The sequence below is a fragment of the Sinohyriopsis cumingii genome, unplaced genomic scaffold (assembly GCF_028554795.1).
Source record: "Sinohyriopsis cumingii isolate HCF-2022 unplaced genomic scaffold, ASM2855479v2 utg000646l, whole genome shotgun sequence".
NCBI lineage: Eukaryota > Metazoa > Mollusca > Bivalvia > Unionida > Unionidae > Sinohyriopsis > Sinohyriopsis cumingii.
This window is the reverse complement of record NW_028315921.1, coordinates 1,304,931-1,328,714: the sequence shown is the minus strand read 5'-3', so window position 1 is coordinate 1,328,714 and position 23,784 is coordinate 1,304,931. Positions and strand designations below refer to the sequence as shown.

Sequence of the window (23,784 nt, the reverse complement as noted above, 5' to 3'; positions counted from 1 at the left end):
TCATCATGTCCCACCCAGTCACATTATCCTGACACCAGTCCGACTAGTCCTAACACTAACCTCTTTATGCTGAGCGCCAAGCTAGGCAACTGTTAGTAACATTTTTACAAGTCTTTGGTATTACTCGGCCGAGTTTGGAACCCACGACCTCCCGCATCCAGGGCGGACGCTCTAACCACTAGGCCACCGGAGTCTGTAGGACACACGGTACTAATGAAATGGAAAACTGCAAACCATCATGGAAATGGGTGAACGTAAAATAAGGGTATATATGTGTTTGGCTGACCAGCATTGGTTAATAACGTAAGTTATGTTTTAGGAAAAATAATATTTTGAGAGCTTATCTTAGTTGTAATTTAAAAAAATAGAGACATTGTTTTATTGATGGAATTTCGGTCCTTTTACAGTTTTGAGTTTCGAACACTCATTACTAAAATTAGCGCCTGACTGTTTGGTGTGGAATTGAAAGCACATGTTTCAAACACCACGCAGGTCCGGAAATGCCGCGGCTCATATCCTTTCCTCTACACAGAAGCTGACAGCAAGGGTTCATCTAAACTAATAAGTATAGGTTTGATCATGAGCACAAAAAACTTTTAAGTTATTGAATTTTTAATAGCATGGTGTTTGCATAGGTTTACTATGGGAACTGAATTAATACCGTGAGTCCTGTACCTTCATTGTTGCAAGCCACGGGCGACAATCCGCAACACAAGCATCACCCCTGGCTGCTTACGAGACGAGTCTCAAGCATTACAGTGAAAGTATAGGTTTTATAGATATACATACACACGTATAAGCATGACCGCGTGCTGGAAGAGAAACGTTGATTGGCTCATTTACAAGTGGGAAAGGTCATATGAGGTCAAGATTGTGAGACCTTTTTACTGGCGGTCGCAATTATTGGTTAAACAGGTTTTGCTGATTCATAAGAAATACTCTCAGTACACACAGCCATGGTTGATTAATGAGCATAGCGAATTTTAGCCCCGGGCTTGCAACGATGGTGAACCCATGTAAGATTATAGTTATTGAAATTCTGGAATAGTTTTAGTTTTTATAAAGGGTCTAATGTAAATCTCAGTATATTTTATGACGCTACAAAATGGGATTTTGTGCGTAATATTTCTATCCTACGCGTAGTCTTCCTCCCCCACGTGCATACCACCCACGTTCTATCCACTACCCTCACCAAGGTAAAAGTCCAGAAAATATCGTAATACCGTATAATAAGCTTAAAGTTAGCGCAATTTCAAAACCAATATCATTGTGCAGACGGATGTATAATAATAATACTAATAATAATAATAATAATAAGAATGATTGGACCTCCTTGAAGGCCAGTGTATTACTTAGTCTAACATATGTTTTAACTTTAAGTTCAAAAGATAAACAGGGGAAGCAACTTGCACAACCAGTTCTTCCTTAATCAAATTTACCGAACTATTGCATCAGAAAGGTGAATTTGAATATAGTAAATTGAAGGCCTTCTAGGTTCCAACAGCAGAGTGGCGCAGTGGAAGCGTGCTGGGCCCATAACCCAGAGGTCCGTGGATCGAAACCACGCTCTGCTAATTATATTTTTAGTTCTCAAATTTTCTGTAAAGAGAGCAGGAATTTCTGCCATTGACGTATCATCAACATCTAAGGTATGGGAGAGATAAAAAAAAATTAGAAAAAACAATAACATTGGCACACAATTTTATACTTTTAGCTAGTGTGAGGAAATAAGTAAAAGGATAAAAGTAGATGTGATCGAGGAGAAAATTAATAAAGAACGAGATGCAAACAGAACAGTTACAATCCCTGGTAAAATAGATGACGTGATTACGTATTTATGGAATCCACTAAATTGGATGCCCAAAAGTGTGGTAGAGCGTAACTCTGAAATATGAAACAGCCACTATTTGTGTGTGTGTGTATGTGTGTGAGAGAGAGAGAGAGAGAGAGAGATAGACAGACAGATAGACAGAGAACGAGAGAGTATTATTGCTACATCGACTGCAAATATGCATTCTAATTGAATGTCTGACAATCAAAAGATGGATATTCAAAAGATAAAAATCTGATTTCTGTGTATTAATCCGACCATTCATGTTATCCTATACAACATTCTCATTTATGTGCATGAATTTGACCTTTTAGTGTCAGCCTTATATCGATTTCTGGCAAATACCCGCTAATGGCATAACGAATGATAAATTCATTACTCTTAAGTCACATTAAGACACACGAAGATGGGATTCGAACCCACGCGGAGAGACCGCAATGGATTAGCCGTCCATTGCCTTAACCTCTCGGCCACCTCGTCATATTAGGTAAGTAGCTATACTATTTGCTATATAGACGGTAATATTCCCAGTCCCCGGCTTAGATAATCGAATTATTTTAGCAGCAGAGAGGGTGAACAACCTCTAATAGACTCACTCGTTATTCGCAAAAACAAGCCTTCCTGGAAGTTGCAAAACAATCTTAAAAAAAGGGAATGCAAACTGAGTGCCGAGAATGAGACTTCGACCTCGTTGCTGCTATTAATTAAAAACTGTTATATCAAATAATGGTTCATCCGGAATCTTATAGGGGGTTTCATGTTGCGACGGATTTACTGGTCGTAGCGCCTAAAATTACCTCCCTTAGCTCCAATGCGTATGCGCACAAAAATTTCTAGTTCCGGATAGTTCACAGTTCTACACTTGGTTAGCGAAACATAGTCAACAAAGGAAGGTATCTTAGCTGTACTACAGATCATTATGGTTAAACCAATGAATCAATTATATATGTCAAACATCTTTTGTTCATACTAGGAGAATAATTATAGACATTAAATCAGATAATTAGAGTCAGTATCCATACTTATGTTATATCAGAAAATTAAATAATATTTACTTTCCATACTTAAATATCAAATAATTAAATTAAATACTTTGTCCATACTTGATAATATAAATTCATTATCCATAATTTCAGATACATTTGTAGGAACATTTCACTCTGCTCTCCGATTTTAAACATTTATTTAACATTTTTGGTTATATAACATAACTTTAACGAAAACAATCTCAACAATTGGCATTTTTCATATGTTGATATATCCTTCTTTCTCAGTTACTTTCGCAAGGCTAATAGTTCGTTTATAACACGAGTTAAGAAAGTTATAACACAAGTTCGATAAGAAAATTATAACACGAAGTCGATACGTCAGCTGATTTGTAATGCTGAATATTTTAAACCAGAATTTTTAAAAAGAAATTTAAAAATAAAAATGGAACACAGCATTTTAATGTATTCAGAGGAACTTAACAAAGCAATAATTACATTAGCTATCATAACGCTAAATGAGTGTAAGTAATGCAGACGGAATATTTATTCATATTTGGGTGTAAATATCGTACAATATTCAGATTAATTAACATGCCCAATGGCTTTTTTTTTAATATTTTTTTTTTGACTTTTAAAACATCAAGTATCGGGCGGTACATGCAATAACTTTCACCATGATTTTTCATTGCCTATGCTGACAGTACACGAAGCCACGGGTGATTAATGAGCATAGCGAATTTTAGCAACGGGCTTGCAACGATGGTGAACCCATATAAGATTATAATTAATGAAATTCTGGACTAGTTTTAGTTTTTTTAAGGGTCTAATGTAAATCTCAGTATATTTTATGACGCTACAAAATGGGCGCGCATAGGTCACACGGTATTAATGGTATGGAAAAATGCGAACCAGTCTGGAAATATATGAACTTAAAATATAATATATATGGGTTTGGCTGACCAGGATTGGTTAATAATGTAAGTTATGTTTTAAAAAAAAAGAAAATTTTGAGAACTTATCTTAGTTGTAATTAAAAAGATAGACAAATTGTTTTATTGATGGAATTTCGGTCCTTTAACAGTCTTCAGTTTTCAACACTCATTACTAAAATTAGCACCTGAGTCTTTGGTGCGGAATTGAATTCACCTGTTTCAAACACTGTGCTGGTCCAGAAACGGCCGCGGCTCATATCCTTTCCTCTACACAGAAGCTGACAGCAAGGGTTCATCGATACTGATAAGAATAGGTTTGATCATGAGCACTAAAATCTTTGCAGTCATTGAAGTTTTAGTATGATGTTGTTTTCATAGGTTTACTAGCATCATTGTTGCATGCTACGGACGATAATCCGCATCACTTGTATCAGCCCTGGCTGCTTATGAGAAGAGCCTCATGCATTACAGTGAAAGTACCAGTTATATCGACAGAAAAGCATGACCGTGTGAAGTAAGTGAAACTTTGATTGGCTCATTCACAAGGGGGAAAGGTCATATGATGTCAAGATTGCGAGACCTTTTTACTGGCGGTCGCAAGTATTGGTTAAACAGGTTTTGCTGATTCATAAGAAATAAACTCTCAGTACACGCAGCCACGGGTGATTAATGAGCATAGCGAATTTTAGCCCCGGGCTTTCAACGATGGTGAACCCATGTAAGGTTATAATTATTTAAAATCTGGAACAGTTTTAGTTTTTATAAAGGGTGTAATGTAAATGACAGTAGATTTCATGACGCTACAAAATGGGATATTGTGCGTAATATTTCTACCCTACGCATAGTCTTCCTCCCCCACGTGCTTACCACCCACAGCCCACCCACTACCCTCACCAAGGTAAAAGTCCAGAAAATATCGTAATCCCTGTATAATAAGCTTAAAGTTAGCGCAATTTCAAAACCAATATCATTGTGCAGACGGATATATAATAATAATAATAATAATAATAATAATGCTGATTGGACCTCCTTGAAGGCCATTGTATTAATTAGTCGGATATATGTTTTAACTTTTAAGTTTGAAAGCTAAACAGGGGAAGCAACTTGCACAACCAAACCTTCCTTAATCAAATTTACCTGACTATTGCATCAGAAAAGTGAATATGAATATACTAAATTGAAGGCCTTGTTGGTTCCAACAGCAGAGTGGCGCAGTGGAAGCGTGCTGGGCCCATAACCCAGAGGTCCGTGGATCGAAACCATGCTCTGCTAAATGTATTTTTAGTTCACAAATGTTCCGCAAAGGATATTACTTTGACGTATCATCAACATCCAAGGTATTGGAAAGAAAGAAAAACATTGGCATACAACGTTATACTTTTATCTAGTGTGAGGAAATTAAATCAGTATAAGGATAAAAGTAGATGTGATCAAGAAGAAAATTAATAAAGAACGAGATGCAAACAGACCAGTTAGAATCCCAGGTAAAATAGATGACGTGATTACATATTAAGGAATCCACTACAATGAATTCGATCCAGATGCTCAAAATTGTGGTAGAGCGTAACTCTGAAATATGAAACAGCGACTATTAACATGTGGTCTTTCGATTTTCACAGGGTAGATTATGTTACGCGAAGAGAGTGTGTGTGTGTGTCAGTGTGTGTGTGTGTGTGTGTGTGTGTGTGTGTGTGAGAGAGAGAGAGAGAGTATCATTGATACATCGACTGCAAATATACATTCTAATTGAATGTCTGCCATCAAAAGGTAGGTATTGAACAGATGAAAATCTGATTTCTGTGCATTAATCCGACCTTTCATGTCATCTTATACAACATTCTCATTTATGTGCATGAATTTGACCTTTTAGTGTCATCCTTGTGTCAATCTCTGGCAAATTCCCTCTAATGACATAACGAATGATAAATATGTTTTGATATCATTACTCCTAAGTCACATCGAACAAAAACTGATCGACGAAGATGGGATTCGAACCCACGCGGGGAAACCCCAATGGATTAGCAGTCCATCGCCTTAACCTCTCGGCCACCGCGACATATTAGGTAAGCTGTTTTTCCATCTGCTATATAGACGGCAATAATCACAATCCCCGGATTAAATAATCGAACTATTTTCTTCTCATTTATTATGCATTGGTATCAGTGAATTTTATTAAAGTGTTATCTAGAAAGACGCTTAGCGCAACAAGACATTGCATCCAACCAAAATTGAAGTATTGGGAAGAATGAGTTTCGCGCTCGCCCAAACGTGTGTGCATGTGTCTGTGTGTGATACTACTATCACATTACGTGTGTCCTATTTAAGAATTAACAGCAAATTACGTAAATTTGCTTACGATACTTACCTCAGGCATTTCAATCGGTATGCCATTTGAAAGTTTGGCATGCTGTCATATCTTTATGGAATGCCATGCCTTTTTCCCCATGCTACCGCTGGACGTGGCCATCATCGCGCCCTATTCGTATGCAAATGTAACTCGCCTAATGTAATACTATCCTGACACTGGCCAAACGAAAATGAAGTTCTGCACCTATTTATAACTTATTTTCATTTCGCCAGTGAGACGCCAGTATTCTATTCAGTGCGTGTGTATTAGCGCGCATAGGTCACACGGTATTCATGGTATGGAAAAATGCGAACCACCCTGGAAATGTATGAACTTAAAAGAGAATATATATGGGTTTGGCTAACCAGGATTGGTTAATAATGTACGTTATGTTTTAGAAGAAAGACTATTTTGAGAACTTATCTTAGTTGTAATTAAAAAATAGACAAATTGTTTTATTGATGGAATTTCGGTTCTTTAACAGTGTTCAGTTTTCAATACTCATTACTAAAATTAGCACCTGACTCTTTGGTGCGGAATCGAATGCACGTGTTTCAAACTCTATGCAGGTCCAGAAATGGCCGCGGCTCATATCCTTTCCTCTACACAGAAGCTGACAGCAAGGGTTCATCTATACTGATAAGAATAGGTTTGATCATGAGCACTAAGATCTTTGAAGTCATTGAAGTTTTAGTATGATGTTGTTTTCATAGGTTTACTAGCATCATTGTTGCATGCCACGGGCGATAATCCGCATCACTTGTATCAGCCCTGGCTGCTTATGAGAAGAGCCTCATGCATTACAGTGAAATTACCAGTTATATCGACAGAAAAGTATAACCGTGTGATGTAAGTGAAACGTTGATTGGCTCATTCACAAGTGGGACAGGTCATATGAGGTCAAGATTGCGAGACCTTTCTACTAGCGGTCGCAATTATTGGTTAAACAGGATTTGCTGATTCATAAGAAATAAACTCTCAGTACACGCAGCCACGGGTGATTAATGAGCATAGCGAATTTTAGCCCCGGGCTTGCAACGATGGTGAACCCATGTAAGATTATAATTATTGAAATTCTGGAATAGTTTTAGTTTTTTTAAGGGTGTAATGTAAATCTCAGTATATTTTATGACGCTACAAAATGGGATACTGTGCGTACAATTTCTACCCTACGCATGGTCTTCCTCCCCCACGTGCTTACCACCCACAGCCCACCCACTACCCTCACCAAGGTAAAAGTCCAGAAAATATCGTAACACTGGTATAATAAGTTTAAAGTTAGCGCAATTTCAAAACCAATATCATTGTGCAGACGGATATATAACAGTAATAATAATCATAAGACTGATTGGACCTCCTTGAAGGCCATTGTATTACTTAGTCGGATATCTGTTTTAACTTGTATTACTTAATTGGAAATACGTTTTAAAATCATTACTCCTAAGTCACATCGAACAAAAGCTGATCGACGAAGATGGGATTCGAACCCACGCGGGGAAACCCCAATGGATTAGCAGTCCATCGCCTTAACCTCTCGGCCACCTCGTCATATTAGATAAGTTGTTATACAATCTGATATGTAGATGGTGATATTCACAATTCCGGCTTAGATAATCGAATTATTTTCTTCTCATTTGTTATGCATTGGTATCAGTGAATTTTATTAAAGTGTTATCTAGAAAGACGCTTAGCGCAACAAGATATTGCATACAACCAAAATTGAAGTATTGGGAAGAATGAGTTTCGGGGTCGCCCAAACGTGTGTGCATGTGTGTGTGTGTGTGATACTGTTATCACATTAGGTGCGTACTATTTAAGAATAAACTGCAAATTACGTAAATTTGCTACCGATATTTAGCTCAGGCATTTCAATCGGTATGCCATTCGAAAGTCTGGCATGCTGTCATATCTTTAAGGAATGCCATACCTTTTTCCTATGCTACCGCTGGACGTGGCCATCATCGCGCCCGGTTCGTATTCAAATGAAACTCGCCTAATGTAATACTATCCTGTCACTGGCCAAACGAAAATGAAGTTCTGCACCTATTTATAACTTATTTTCATTTCGCCAATGAGACGCCAGTATTATATTCAGTGCGTGTGTATTAGCGCGCATAGGTCACACGGTATTAATGGTATGGAAAAATGCGAACCACCCTGGAAATGTATGAACTTAAAATAGAATATATATGGGTTTGGCTGACCAGGATTGGTTAATAATGTAAGCTATGTTTCAAAAGAAAGAAAATTTTGAGAACTTATGTTAGTTGTAATTAAAAAAATAGACAAATTGTTTTATTGATGCAATTTCGGTCTTTTAACAGTCTTCAGCTTTCAGCACCCATTACTAAAATTAGCACCTGAGTCTTTGGTGCGGAATTGAATGGACGTGCTCCAAACACTATGCTGGTCCAGAAATGGCCGCGGATCATATCCTTTCCTCTACACAGAAGCTGACAGCAAGGGTTCATCTATACTGATAAGAATAGGTTTGATCATGAGCACTAAAATCTTTGAAGTCATTGAAGTTTTGGTATGAGGTTGTTTTCATAGGTTTACTAGCATGATTGTTGCATGCCACGGGTGATAATCCGCATCACTTGTATCAGCCCTGGCTGCTTATGAGAATGCCCCATGGATTAGAGTGAAAGTACCAGTTATATCGACAGAAAAGTTTGACCGTGTGATGTAAGTGAAACGTTGATTGGCTCATTCACAAGTGGGAAAGGTCATATGAGGTCAAGATTGCGAGACCTTTTTACTGGCGGCCGCAATTATTGGTTAAACAGGTTTTGCTGATTCATAAGAAATAAACTCTCAGTACACGCAGCCACGTGTGATTAATGAGCATAGCGAATTTTAGCCCCGGGCTTTCAACGATGGTGAACCCATGTAAGGTTATAATTATTTAAAATCTGGAACAGTTTTAGTTTTGATAAAGGGTGTAATGTAAATGACAGTAGATTTCATGACGCTACAAAATGGGATATTGTGCGTAATATTTCTACCCTACGCATAGTCTTCCTCCCCCACGTGCTTACCACCCACAGCCCACCCACTACCCTCACCAAGGTAAAAGTCCAGAAAATATCGTAATCCCTGTATAATAAGCTTAAAGTTAGCGCAATTTCAAACCAATATCATTGTGCAGACGGATGTATAATAATAATAATAATAATAATAATAATCATAATAATAATAATAATAATAAGACTGACTAGACCTCCTTGAAGGCCATTGTATTAATTAGTCGGATACATGTTTTAACTTTTAAGTTCAAAAGCTAAACAGGGGAAGCAACTTGCACAACCAAATCTTCCTTAATCAAATTTACCTGACTATTGCATCAGAAAGGTGAATATGAATATACTAAATTGAAGGCCTTGTTGGTTCCAACAGCAGAGTGGCGCAGTGGAAGCGTGCTGGGCCCATAACCCAGAGGTCCGTGGATCGAAACCACGCTCTGCTAAATGTATTTTTAGTTCACAAATGTTCCGCAAAGGATATAACTTTGACGTATCAGCAACATCCAAGGTATTGGAAAGAAAGAAAAACATTGGTATACAACGTTATACTTTTATCTAGTGTGAGGAAATTAAATCAGTATAAGGATAAAAGTAGATGTGATCAAGAAGAAAATTAATAAAGAACGAGATGCAAACAGACCAGTTAGAATCCCAGGTAAAATAGATGACGTGATTACATATTAAGGAATCCACTACATTGGATGCGATCCAGATGCCCAAAATTGTGGTAGAGCGTAACCCTGAAATATGAAACAGCGACTATTAACATGTGGTTTTTCGATTTTCACAGGGTAGATTATGTTACGCGTCGCGCGTGTGTGTGTGTGTGTGTGTGTGTGTGTGTGTGAGAGAGAGAGAGAGAGAGAGAATTATTGATACATCGACTGCAAATATACATTCTAATTGGATGTCTGGCAATCAAGAAAAGGTAGATATTGAACAGATGAAAATCTGATTTCTGTGCATTAATCCGACCTATCATGTCATCTTATACAACATTCTCATTTATGTGCATGAATTTGAACTTTTAGTGTCATCCTTGTGTCAATTTCTGGCAAATTCCCTCTAATGACATAACGAATGATAAATATGTTTTGATATCATTACTCCTAAGTCACATCGAACAAAAACTGATCGACGAAGATGGGATTCGAACCCACGCGGAGAAACCCCAATGGATTAGCAGTCCATCGCCTTAACCTCTCGGCCACCTCGTCATATTAGAAAAGTTGTTATACAATCTGCTATATAGACGGCAATAATCACAATCCCCGGCTTAGATAATCGACCTATTTTCTTCTCATCTATTATGCATTGGTATCAGTGAATTTTATTAAAGTATTATCTAGAAAGACGCCTAGCGGAACAAGACATTGCATACAACCAAAATTGAAGTATTGGGAAGAATGAGTTTCGCGCTCGCCCAAACGTGTGTGCATGTGTCTGTGTGTGATACTACTATCACATTACGTGCATCCTATTTAAGAATAAACTGCAAATTACGTAAATTTGCTACCGATATTTAGCTCAGGCATTTCAATCTGTATGCCATTTGAAACTCTGGCATGCTGTCATATCTTTAAGGAATGCCATACCTTTTTCCCATGCTACCGCTGGACGTGGCCATCATCGCGCCCTATTCGTATGCAAATGTAACTCGCCTAATGTAATACTATCCTGTCACTGGCCAAACGAAAATGAAGTTCTGCACCTATTTATAACTTATCTTCATTTCGCCAATGAGACGCCAGTATTCTATTCAGTGCGTGTGTATTAGCGCGCATAGGTCACACGGTATTAATGGTATGGAAAAATGCGAACCACCCTGGAAATGTATGAACTTAAAAGAGAATATATATGGGTTTGGCTGACCAGGATTGGTTAATAATGTAAGTTATGTTTTAGAAGAAAGACTATTTTGAGAACTTATCTTAGTTGTAATGAAAAAATAGACAAATTGTTTTATTGATGGAATTTCGGTTCTTTAACAGTGTTCAGTTTTCAATACTCATTACTAAAATTAGCGACTCTTTGGTGCGGAATTGAATGCACGTGTTTCAAACTCTATGCAGGTCCAGAAATGGCCGCGGCTCATATCCTTTCCTCTACACAGAAGCTGACAGCAAGGGTTCATCTATACTGATAAGAATAGGTTTGATCATGAGCACTAAGATCTTTGAAGTCATTGAAGTTTTAGTATGATGTTGTTTTCATAGGTTTACTAGCATCATTGTTGCATGCCACGGGCGATAATCCGCATCACTTGTATCAGCCCTGGCTGCTTATGAGAAGAGCCTCATGCATTACAGTGAAATTACCAGTTATATCGACAGAAAAGTATAACCGTGTGATGTAAGTGAAACGTTGATTGGCTCATTCACAAGTGGGACAGGTCATATGAGGTCAAGATTGCGAGACCTTTCTACTAGCGGTCGCAATTATTGGTTAAACAGGATTTGCTGATTCATAAGAAATAAACTCTCAGTACACGCAGCCACGGGTGATTAATGAGCATAGCGAATTTTAGCCCCGGGCTTGCAACGATGGTGAACCCATGTAAGATTATAATTATTGAAATTCTGGAATAGTTTTAGTTTTTTTAAGGGTGTAATGTAAATCTCAGTATATTTTATGACGCTACAAAATGGGATACTGTGCGTACAATTTCTACCCTACGCATGGTCTTCCTCCCCCACGTGCTTACCACCCACAGCCCACCCACTACCCTCACCAAGGTAAAAGTCCAGAAAATATCGTAACACTGGTATAATAAGTTTAAAGTTAGCGCAATTTCAAAACCAATATCATTGTGCAGACGGATATATAACAGTAATAATAATCATAAGACTGATTGGACCTCCTTGAAGGCCATTGTATTACTTAGTCGGATATCTGTTTTAACTTGTATTACTTAATTGGAAATACGTTTTAAAATCATTACTCCTAAGTCACATCGAACAAAAGCTGATCGACGAAGATGGGATTCGAACCCACGCGGGGAAACCCCAATGGATTAGCAGTCCATCGCCTTAACCTCTCGGCCACCTCGTCATATTAGATAAGTTGTTATACAATCTGATATGTAGATGGTGATATTCACAATTCCGGCTTAGATAATCGAATTATTTTCTTCTCATTTGTTATGCATTGGTATCAGTGAATTTTATTAAAGTGTTATCTAGAAAGACGCTTAGCGCAACAAGATATTGCATACAACCAAAATTGAAGTATTGGGAAGAATGAGTTTCGGGGTCGCCCAAACGTGTGTGCATGTGTGTGTGTGTGTGATACTGTTATCACATTAGGTGCGTACTATTTAAGAATAAACTGCAAATTACGTAAATTTGCTACCGATATTTAGCTCAGGCATTTCAATCGGTATGCCATTCGAAAGTCTGGCATGCTGTCATATCTTTAAGGAATGCCATACCTTTTTCCTATGCTACCGCTGGACGTGGCCATCATCGCGCCCGGTTCGTATTCAAATGAAACTCGCCTAATGTAATACTATCCTGTCACTGGCCAAACGAAAATGAAGTTCTGCACCTATTTATAACTTATTTTCATTTCGCCAATGAGACGCCAGTATTATATTCAGTGCGTGTGTATTAGCGCGCATAGGTCACACGGTATTAATGGTATGGAAAAATGCGAACCACCCTGGAAATGTATGAACTTAAAATAGAATACATATGGGTTTGGCTGACCAGGATTGGTTAATAATGTAAGCTATGTTTCAAAAGAAAGAAAATTTTGAGAACTTATGTTAGTTGTAATTAAAAAAATAGACAAATTGTTTTATTGATGCAATTTCGGTCTTTTAACAGTCTTCAGCTTTCAGCACCCATTACTAAAATTAGCACCTGAGTCTTTGGTGCGGAATTGAATGGACGTGCTCCAAACACTATGCTGGTCCAGAAATGGCCGCGGATCATATCCTTTCCTCTACACAGAAGCTGACAGCAAGGGTTCATCTATACTGATAAGAATAGGTTTGATCATGAGCACTAAAATCTTTGAAGTCATTGAAGTTTTGGTATGAGGTTGTTTTCATAGGTTTACTAGCATGATTGTTGCATGCCACGGGTGATAATCCGCATCACTTGTATCAGCCCTGGCTGCTTATGAGAATGCCCCATGGATTAGAGTGAAAGTACCAGTTATATCGACAGAAAAGTTTGACCGTGTGATGTAAGTGAAACGTTGATTGGCTCATTCACAAGTGGGAAAGGTCATATGAGGTCAAGATTGCGAGACCTTTTTACTGGCGGCCGCAATTATTGGTTAAACAGGTTTTGCTGATTCATAAGAAATAAACTCTCAGTACACGCAGCCACGGGTGATTAATGAGCATAGCGAATTTTAGCCCCGGGCTTTCAACGATGGTGAACCCATGTAAGGTTATAATTATTTAAAATCTGGAACAGTTTTAGTTTTGATAAAGGGTGTAATGTAAATGACAGTAGATTTCATGACGCTACAAAATGGGATATTGTGCGTAATATTTCTACCCTACGCATAGTCTTCCTCCCCCACGTGCTTACCACCCACAGCCCACCCACTACCCTCACCAAGGTAAAAGTCCAGAAAATATCGTAATCCCTGTATAATAAGCTTAAAGTTAGCGCAATTTCAAACCAATATCATTGTGCAGACGGATGTATAATAATAATAATAATAATAATAATAATCATAATAATAATAATAATAATAAGACTGACTAGACCTCCTTGAAGGCCATTGTATTAATTAGTCGGATACATGTTTTAACTTTTAAGTTCAAAAGCTAAACAGGGGAAGCAACTTGCACAACCAAATCTTCCTTAATCAAATTTACCTGACTATTGCATCAGAAAGGTGAATATGAATATACTAAATTGAAGGCCTTGTTGGTTCCAACAGCAGAGTGGCGCAGTGGAAGCGTGCTGGGCCCATAACCCAGAGGTCCGTGGATCGAAACCACGCTCTGCTAAATGTATTTTTAGTTCACAAATGTTCCGCAAAGGATATAACTTTGACGTATCAGCAACATCCAAGGTATTGGAAAGAAAGAAAAACATTGGTATACAACGTTATACTTTTATCTAGTGTGAGGAAATTAAATCAGTATAAGGATAAAAGTAGATGTGATCAAGAAGAAAATTAATAAAGAACGAGATGCAAACAGACCAGTTACAATCCCAGGTAAAATAGATGACGTGATTACATATTAAGGAATCCACTACATTGGATGCGATCCAGATGCCCAAAATTGTGGTAGAGCGTAACCCTGAAATATGAAACAGCGACTATTAACATGTGGTTTTTCGATTTTCACAGGGTAGATTATGTTACGCGTCGCGCGTGTGTGTGTGTGTGTGTGTGTGTGTGTGTGTGAGAGAGAGAGAGAGAGAGAGAATTATTGATACATCGACTGCAAATATACATTCTAATTGGATGTCTGGCAATCAAGAAAAGGTAGATATTGAACAGATGAAAATCTGATTTCTGTGCATTAATCCGACCTATCATGTCATCTTATACAACATTCTCATTTATGTGCATGAATTTGAACTTTTAGTGTCATCCTTGTGTCAATTTCTGGCAAATTCCCTCTAATGACATAACGAATGATAAATATGTTTTGATATCATTACTCCTAAGTCACATCGAACAAAAACTGATCGACGAAGATGGGATTCGAACCCACGCGGAGAAACCCCAATGGATTAGCAGTCCATCGCCTTAACCTCTCGGCCACCTCGTCATATTAGAAAAGTTGTTATACAATCTGCTATATAGACGGCAATAATCACAATCCCCGGCTTAGATAATCGACCTATTTTCTTCTCATCTATTATGCATTGGTATCAGTGAATTTTATTAAAGTATTATCTAGAAAGACGCCTAGCGGAACAAGACATTGCATACAACCAAAATTGAAGTATTGGGAAGAATGAGTTTCGCGCTCGCCCAAACGTGTGTGCATGTGTCTGTGTGTGATACTACTATCACATTACGTGCATCCTATTTAAGAATAAACTGCAAATTACGTAAATTTGCTACCGATATTTAGCTCAGGCATTTCAATCTGTATGCCATTTGAAACTCTGGCATGCTGTCATATCTTTAAGGAATGCCATACCTTTTTCCCATGCTACCGCTGGACGTGGCCATCATCGCGCCCTATTCGTATGCAAATGTAACTCGCCTAATGTAATACTATCCTGTCACTGGCCAAACGAAAATGAAGTTCTGCACCTATTTATAACTTATCTTCATTTCGCCAATGAGACGCCAGTATTCTATTCAGTGCGTGTGTATTAGCGCGCATAGGTCACACGGTATTAATGGTATGGAAAAATGCGAACCACCCTGGAAATGTATGAACTTAAAAGAGAATATATATGGGTTTGGCTGACCAGGATTGGTTAATAATGTAAGTTATGTTTTAGAAGAAAGACTATTTTGAGAACTTATCTTAGTTGTAATGAAAAAATAGACAAATTGTTTTATTGATGGAATTTCGGTTCTTTAACAGTGTTCAGTTTTCAATACTCATTACTAAAATTAGCGACTCTTTGGTGCGGAATTGAATGCACGTGTTTCAAACTCTATGCAGGTCCAGAAATGGCCGCGGCTCATATCCTTTCCTCTACACAGAAGCTGACAGCAAGGGTTCATCTATACTGATAAGAATAGGTTTGATCATGAGCACTAAGATCTTTGAAGTCATTGAAGTTTTAGTATGATGTTGTTTTCATAGGTTTACTAGCATCATTGTTGCATGCCACGGGCGATAATCCGCATCACTTGTATCAGCCCTGGCTGCTTATGAGAAGAGCCTCATGCATTACAGTGAAATTACCAGTTATATCGACAGAAAAGTATAACCGTGTGATGTAAGTGAAACGTTGATTGGCTCATTCACAAGTGGGACAGGTCATATGAGGTCAAGATTGCGAGACCTTTCTACTAGCGGTCGCAATTATTGGTTAAACAGGATTTGCTGATTCATAAGAAATAAACTCTCAGTACACGCAGCCACGGGTGATTAATGAGCATAGCGAATTTTAGCCCCGGGCTTGCAACGATGGTGAACCCATGTAAGATTATAATTATTGAAATTCTGGAATAGTTTTAGTTTTTTTAAGGGTGTAATGTAAATCTCAGTATATTTTATGACGCTACAAAATGGGATACTGTGCGTACAATTTCTACCCTACGCATGGTCTTCCTCCCCCACGTGCTTACCACCCACAGCCCACCCACTACCCTCACCAAGGTAAAAGTCCAGAAAATATCGTAACACTGGTATAATAAGTTTAAAGTTAGCGCAATTTCAAAACCAATATCATTGTGCAGACGGATATATAACAGTAATAATAATCATAAGACTGATTGGACCTCCTTGAAGGCCATTGTATTACTTAGTCGGATATCTGTTTTAACTTGTATTACTTAATTGGAAATACGTTTTAAAATCATTACTCCTAAGTCACATCGAACAAAAGCTGATCGACGAAGATGGGATTCGAACCCACGCGGGGAAACCCCAATGGATTAGCAGTCCATCGCCTTAACCTCTCGGCCACCTCGTCATATTAGATAAGTTGTTATACAATCTGATATGTAGATGGTGATATTCACAATTCCGGCTTAGATAATCGAATTATTTTCTTCTCATTTGTTATGCATTGGTATCAGTGAATTTTATTAAAGTGTTATCTAGAAAGACGCTTAGCGCAACAAGATATTGCATACAACCAAAATTGAAGTATTGGGAAGAATGAGTTTCGGGGTCGCCCAAACGTGTGTGCATGTGTGTGTGTGTGTGATACTGTTATCACATTAGGTGCGTACTATTTAAGAATAAACTGCAAATTACGTAAATTTGCTACCGATATTTAGCTCAGGCATTTCAATCGGTATGCCATTCGAAAGTCTGGCATGCTGTCATATCTTTAAGGAATGCCATACCTTTTTCCTATGCTACCGCTGGACGTGGCCATCATCGCGCCCGGTTCGTATTCAAATGAAACTCGCCTAATGTAATACTATCCTGTCACTGGCCAAACGAAAATGAAGTTCTGCACCTATTTATAACTTATTTTCATTTCGCCAATGAGACGCCAGTATTATATTCAGTGCGTGTGTATTAGCGCGCATAGGTCACACGGTATTAATGGTATGGAAAAATGCGAACCACCCTGGAAATGTATGAACTTAAAATAGAATACATATGGGTTTGGCTGACCAGGATTGGTTAATAATGTAAGCTATGTTTCAAAAGAAAGAAAATTTTGAGAACTTATGTTAGTTGTAATTAAAAAAATAGACAAATTGTTTTATTGATGCAATTTCGGTCTTTTAACAGTCTTCAGCTTTCAGCACCCATTACTAAAATTAGCACCTGAGTCTTTGGTGCGGAATTGAATGGACGTGCTCCAAACACTATGCTGGTCCAGAAATGGCCGCGGATCATATCCTTTCCTCTACACAGAAGCTGACAGCAAGGGTTCATCTATACTGATAAGAATAGGTTTGATCATGAGCACTAAAATCTTTGAAGTCATTGAAGTTTTGGTATGAGGTTGTTTTCATAGGTTTACTAGCATCATTGTTGCATGCCACGGGTGATAATCCGCATCACTTGTATCAGCCCTGGCTGCTTATGAGAATGCCCCATGGATTAGAGTGAAAGTACCAGTTATATCGACAGAAAAGTTTGACCGTGTGATGTAAGTGAAACGTTGATTGGCTCATTCACAAGTGGGAAAGGTCATATGAGGTCAAGATTGCGAGACCTTTTTACTGGCGGCCGCAATTATTGGTTAAACAGGTTTTGCTGATTCATAAGAAATAAACTCTCAGTACACGCAGCCACGGGTGATTAATGAGCATAGCGAATTTTAGCCCCGGGCTTTCAACGATGGTGAACCCATGTAAGGTTATAATTATTTAAAATCTGGAACAGTTTTAGTTTTGATAAAGGGTGTAATGTAAATGACAGTAGATTTCATGACGCTACAAAATGGGATATTGTGCGTAATATTTCTACCCTACGCATAGTCTTCCTCCCCCACGTGCTTACCACCCACAGCCCACCCACTACCCTCACCAAGGTTAAAGTCCAGAAAATATCGTAATCCCTGTATAATAAGCTTAAAGTTAGCGCAATTTCAAACCAATATCATTGTGCAGACGGATGTATAATAATAATAATAATAATAATAATCATAATAATAATAATAATAATAAGACTGACTAGACCTCCTTGAAGGCCATTGTATTAATTAGTCGGATACATGTTTTAACTTTTAAGTTCAAAAGCTAAACAGGGGAAGCAACTTGCACAACCAAATCTTCCTTAATCAAATTTACCTGACTATTGCATCAGAAAGGTGAATATGAATATACTAAATTGAAGGCCTTGTTGGTTCCAACAGCAGAGTGGCGCAGTGGAAGCGTGCTGGGCCCATAACCCAGAGGTCCGTGGATCGAAACCACGCTCTGCTAAATGTATTTTTAGTTCACAAATGTTCCGCAAAGGATATAACTTTGACGTATCAGCAACATCCAAGGTATTGGAAAGAAAGAAAAACATTGGTATACAACGTTATACTTTTATCTAGTGTGAGGAAATTAAATCAGTATAAGGATAAAAGTAGATGTGATCAAGAAGAAAATTAATAAAGAACGAGATGCAAACAGACCAGTTACAATCCCAGGTAAAATAGATGACGTGATTACATATTAAGGAATCCACTACATTGGATGCGATCCAGATGCCCAAAATTGTGGTAGAGCGTAACCCTGAAATATGAAACAGCGACTATTAACATGTGGTTTTTCGATTTTCACAGGGTAGATTATGTTACGCGTCGCGTGTGTGTGTGTGTGTGTGTGTGTGTGTGTGTGTGAGAGAGAGAGAGAGAGAGAGAGAATTATTGATACATCGACTGCAAATATACATTCTAATTGGATGTCTGGCAATCAAGAAAAGGTAGATATTGAACAGATGAAAATCTGATTTCTGTGCATTAATCCGACCTATCATGTCATCTTATACAACATTCTCATTTATGTGCATGAATTTGACCTTTTAGTGTCATCCTTGTGTCAATTTCTGGCAAATTCCCTCTAATGACATAACGAATGATAAATATGTTTTGATATCATTACTCCTAAGTCACATCGAACAAAAACTGATCGACGAAGATGGGATTCGAACCCATGCGGGGAAACCCCAATAGATTAGCAGTCCATCGCCTTAACCTCTCGGCCACCTCGTCATATTAGAAAAGTTGTTATACAATCTGCTATATAGACGGCAAAAATCACAATCCCCGGCTTAGATAATCGACCTATTTTCTTCTCATCTATTATGCATTGGTATCAGTGAATTTTATTAAAGTATTATCTAGAAAGACGCCTAGCGGAACAAGACAATGCATACAACCAAAATTGAAGTATTGGGAAGAATGAGTTTCGCGCTCGCCCAAACGTGTGTGCATGTGTCTGTGTGTGATACTACTATCACATTACGTGCATCCTATTTAAGAATAAACTGCAAATTACGTAAATTTGCTACCGATATTTAGCTCAGGCATTTCAATCTGTATGCCATTTGAAACTCTGGCATGCTGTCATATCTTTAAGGAATGCCATACCTTTTTCCCATGCTACCGCTGGACGTGGCCATCATCGCGCCCTATTCGTATGCAAATGTAACTCGCCTAATGTAATACTATCCTGTCACTGGCCAAACGAAAATGAAGTTCTGCACCTATTTATAACTTATTTTCATTTCGCCAATGAGACGCCAGTATTCTATTCAGTGCGTGTGTATTAGCGCGCATAGGTCACACGGTATTAATGGTATGGAAAAATGCGAACCACCCTGGAAATGTATGAACTTAAAAGAGAATATATATGGGTTTGGCTGACCAGGATTGGTTAATAATGTAAGTTATGTTTTAGAAGAAAGACTATTTTGAGAACTTATCTTAGTTGTAATGAAAAAATAGACAAATTGTTTTATTGATGGAATTTCGGTTCTTTAACAGTGTTCAGTTTTCAATACTCATTACTAAAATTAGCACCTGACTCTTTGGTGCGGAATTGAATGCACGTGTTTCAAACTCTATGCAGGTCCAGAAATGGCCGCGGCTCATATCCTTTCCTCTACACAGAAGCTGACAGCAAGGGTTCATCTATACTGATAAGAATAGGTTTGATCATGAGCACTAAGATCTTTGAAGTCATTGAAGTTTTAGTATGATGTTGTTTTCATAGGTTTACTAGCATCATTGTTGCATGCCACGGGCGATAATCCGCATCACTTGTATCAGCCCTGGCTGCTTATGAGAAGAGCCTCATGCATTACAGTGAAATTACCAGTTATATCGACAGAAAAGCATAACCGTGTGATGTAAGTGAAACGTTGATTGGCTCATTCACAAGTGGGACAGGTCATATGAGGTGAAGATTGCGAGACCTTTCTACTGGCGGTTGCAATTATTGGTTAAACAGGAGTTTCTGATTCATAAGAAATAAACTCTCAGTACACGCAGCCACGGGTGATTAATGAGCATAGCGAATTTTAGCCCCGGGCTTGCAACGATGGTGAACCCATGTAAGATTATAATTATTGAAATTCTGGAATAGTTTTAGTTTTTTTAAGGGTGTAATGTAAATCTCAGTGTATTTTATGACGCTACAAAATGGGATACTGTGCGTACAATTTCTACCCTACGCTTGGTCTTCCTCCCCCACGTGCTTACCACCCACAGCCCACCCACTACCCTCACCAAGGTAAAAGTCCAGAAAATATCTAACACTGGTATAATAAGTTTAAAGTTAGCGCAATTTCAAAACCAATATCATTGTGCAGACGGATATATAACAGTAATAATAATCATAAGACTGATTGGACCTCCTTGAAGGCCATTGTATTACTTAGTCGGATATCTGTTTTAACTTGTATTACTTAATTGGAAATACGTTTTAAAATCATTACTCCTAAGTCACATCGAACAAAAGCTGATCGACGAAGATGGGATTCGAACCCACGCGGGGAAACCCCAATGGATTAGCAGTCCATCGCCTTAACCTCTCGGCCACCTCGTCATATTAGATAAGTTGTTATACAATCTGATATGTAGATGGTGATATTCACAATTCCGGCTTAGATAATCGAATTATTTTTTTCTCATTTGTTATGCATTGGTATCAGTGAATTTTATTAAAGTGTTATCTAGAAAGACGCTTAGCGCAACAAGATATTGCATACAACCAAAATTGAAGTATTGGGAAGAATGAGTTTCGGGGTCGCCCAAACGTGTGTGCATGTGTGTGTGTGTGTGATACTGTTATCACATTAGGTGCGTACTATTTAAGAATAAACTGCAAATTACGTAAATTTGCTACCGATATTTAGCTCAGGCATTTCAATCGGTATGCCATTCGAAAGTCTGGCATGCTGTCATATCTTTAAGGAATGCCATACCTTTTTCCTATGCTACCGCTGGACGTGGCCATCATCGCGCCCGGTTCGTATTCAAATGAAACTCGCCTAATGTAATACTATCCTGTCACTGGCCAAACGAAAATGAAGTTCTGCACCTATTTATAACTTATTTTCATTTCGCCAATGAGACGCCAGCATTATATTCAGTGCGTGTGTATTAGCGCGCATAGGTCACACGGTATTAATGGTATGGAAAAATGCGAACCACCCTGGAAATGTATGAACTTAAAATAGAATATATATGGGTTTGGCTGACCAGGATTGGTTAATAATGTAAGCTATGTTTCAAAAGAAAGAAAATTTTGAGAACTTATGTTAGTTGTAATTAAAAAAATAGACAAATTGTTTTATTGATGCAATTTCGGTCTTTTAACAGTCTTCAGCTTTCAACACCCATTACTAAAATTAGCACCTGAGTCTTTGGTGCGGAATTGAATGGACGTGCTCCAAACACTATGCTGGTCCAGAAATGGCCGCGGATCATATCCTTTCCTCTACACAGAAGCTGACAGCAAGGGTTCATCTATACTGATAAGAATAGGTTTGATCATGAGCACTAAAATCTTTGAAGTCATTGAAGTTTTGGTATGAGGTTGTTTTCATAGGTTTACTAGCATGATTGTTGCATGCCACGGGTGATAATCCGCATCACTTGTATCAGCCCTGGCTGCTTATGAGAATGCCCCATGGATTAGAGTGAAAGTACCAGTTATATCGACAGAAAAGTTTGACCGTGTGATGTAAGTGAAACGTTGATTGGCTCATTCACAAGTGGGAAAGGTCATATGAGGTCAAGATTGCGAGACCTTTTTACTGGCGGTTGCAATTATTGGTTAAACAGGTTTTGCTGATTCATAAGAAATAAACTCTCAGTACACGCAGCCACGGGTGATTAATGAGCATAGCGAATTTTAGCCCCGGGCTTTCAACGATGGTGAACCCATGTAAGGTTATAATTATTTAAAATCTGGAACAGTTTTAGTTTTGATAAAGGGTGTAATGTAAATGACAGTAGATTTCATGACGCTACAAAATGGGATATTGTGCGTAATATTTCTACCCTACGCATAGTCTTCCTCCCCCACGTGCTTACCACCCACAGCCCACCCACTACCCTCACCAAGGTAAAAGTCCAGAAAATATCGTAATCCCTGTATAATAAGCTTAAAGTTAGCGCAATTTCAAACCAATATCATTGTGCAGACGGATGTATAATAATAATAATAATAATAATAATCATAATAATAATAATAATAATAAGACTGACTAGACCTCCTTGAAGGCCATTGTATTAATTAGTCGGATACATGTTTTAACTTTTAAGTTCAAAAGCTAAACAGGGGAAGCAACTTGCACAACCAAATCTTCCTTAATCAAATTTACCTGACTATTGCATCAGAAAGGTGAATATGAATATACTAAATTGAAGGCCTTGTTGGTTCCAACAGCAGAGTGGCGCAGTGGAAGCGTGCTGGGCCCATAACCCAGAGGTCCGTGGATCGAAACCACGCTCTGCTAAATGTATTTTTAGTTCACAAATGTTCCGCAAAGGATATAACTTTGACGTATCATCAACATCCAAGGTATTGGAAAGAAAGAAAAACATTGGCATACAACGTTATACTTTTATCTAGTGTGAGGAAATTAAATCAGTATAAGGATAAAAGTAGATGTGATCAAGAAGAAAATTAATAAAGAACGAGATGCAAACAGACCAGTTAGAATCCCAGGTAAAATAGATGACGTGATTGCATATTAAGGAATCCACTACATTGGATGCGATCCAGATGCCCAATATTGTTGTAGATCGTAACCCTGAAATATGAAACAGCGACTATTAACATGTGGTTTTCGATTTTCACAGGGTAGATTATGTTACGCGTCGCGCGTGTGTGTGTGTGTGTAAGAGAGAGAGAGAGAGAGAGAAAGAGAGAGAGAGAGAGAGAGAGAGGGAGAGAGAATTATTGATACATCGACTGCAAATATACATTCTAATTGGATGTCTGGCAATCAAGAAAAGGTAGATATTGAACAGATGAAAATCTGATTTCTGTGCATTAATCCGACCTTTCATGTCATCTTATACAACATTCTCATTTATGTACATGAATTTGACCTTTTAGTGTCATCCTTGTGTCAATTTCTGGC

At 38.2% G+C, this 23,784-nt stretch overlaps 12 non-coding genes across 12 annotated transcripts; 5 read left to right on the top strand and 7 right to left on the bottom strand.

Annotated features, from left to right (window-relative positions):
- The first annotated feature begins 1,502 nt into the window (after positions 1-1,502).
- Positions 1,503-1,574, top strand: Trnam-cau (transfer RNA methionine (anticodon CAU)). The gene has a single exon. It is a non-coding gene; the product is annotated as a tRNA-Met (tRNA).
- A 5,991-nt stretch (positions 1,575-7,565) lies between these two features.
- On the bottom strand, positions 7,566-7,647 carry Trnas-gcu (transfer RNA serine (anticodon GCU)). Its single transcript has one exon. It is a non-coding gene; the product is annotated as a tRNA-Ser (tRNA).
- A 1,849-nt stretch (positions 7,648-9,496) lies between these two features.
- Positions 9,497-9,568, top strand: Trnam-cau (transfer RNA methionine (anticodon CAU)). Its single transcript has one exon. It is a non-coding gene; the product is annotated as a tRNA-Met (tRNA).
- Positions 9,569-10,260: 692 nt separating this feature from the next.
- On the bottom strand, positions 10,261-10,342 carry Trnas-gcu (transfer RNA serine (anticodon GCU)). Its single transcript has one exon. It is a non-coding gene; the product is annotated as a tRNA-Ser (tRNA).
- Positions 10,343-12,094: 1,752 nt separating this feature from the next.
- On the bottom strand, positions 12,095-12,176 carry Trnas-gcu (transfer RNA serine (anticodon GCU)). The gene has a single exon. It is a non-coding gene; the product is annotated as a tRNA-Ser (tRNA).
- A 1,849-nt stretch (positions 12,177-14,025) lies between these two features.
- Positions 14,026-14,097, top strand: Trnam-cau (transfer RNA methionine (anticodon CAU)). Its single transcript has one exon. It is a non-coding gene; the product is annotated as a tRNA-Met (tRNA).
- A 692-nt stretch (positions 14,098-14,789) lies between these two features.
- On the bottom strand, positions 14,790-14,871 carry Trnas-gcu (transfer RNA serine (anticodon GCU)). The gene has a single exon. It is a non-coding gene; the product is annotated as a tRNA-Ser (tRNA).
- A 1,752-nt stretch (positions 14,872-16,623) lies between these two features.
- On the bottom strand, positions 16,624-16,705 carry Trnas-gcu (transfer RNA serine (anticodon GCU)). The gene has a single exon. It is a non-coding gene; the product is annotated as a tRNA-Ser (tRNA).
- A 1,846-nt stretch (positions 16,706-18,551) lies between these two features.
- Trnam-cau (transfer RNA methionine (anticodon CAU)) lies at positions 18,552-18,623 on the top strand. The gene has a single exon. It is a non-coding gene; the product is annotated as a tRNA-Met (tRNA).
- Positions 18,624-19,317: 694 nt separating this feature from the next.
- Trnas-gcu (transfer RNA serine (anticodon GCU)) lies at positions 19,318-19,399 on the bottom strand. Its single transcript has one exon. It is a non-coding gene; the product is annotated as a tRNA-Ser (tRNA).
- Positions 19,400-21,154: 1,755 nt separating this feature from the next.
- Positions 21,155-21,236, bottom strand: Trnas-gcu (transfer RNA serine (anticodon GCU)). Its single transcript has one exon. It is a non-coding gene; the product is annotated as a tRNA-Ser (tRNA).
- A 1,846-nt stretch (positions 21,237-23,082) lies between these two features.
- On the top strand, positions 23,083-23,154 carry Trnam-cau (transfer RNA methionine (anticodon CAU)). The gene has a single exon. It is a non-coding gene; the product is annotated as a tRNA-Met (tRNA).
- The last annotated feature ends 630 nt before the right edge of the window (positions 23,155-23,784 follow it).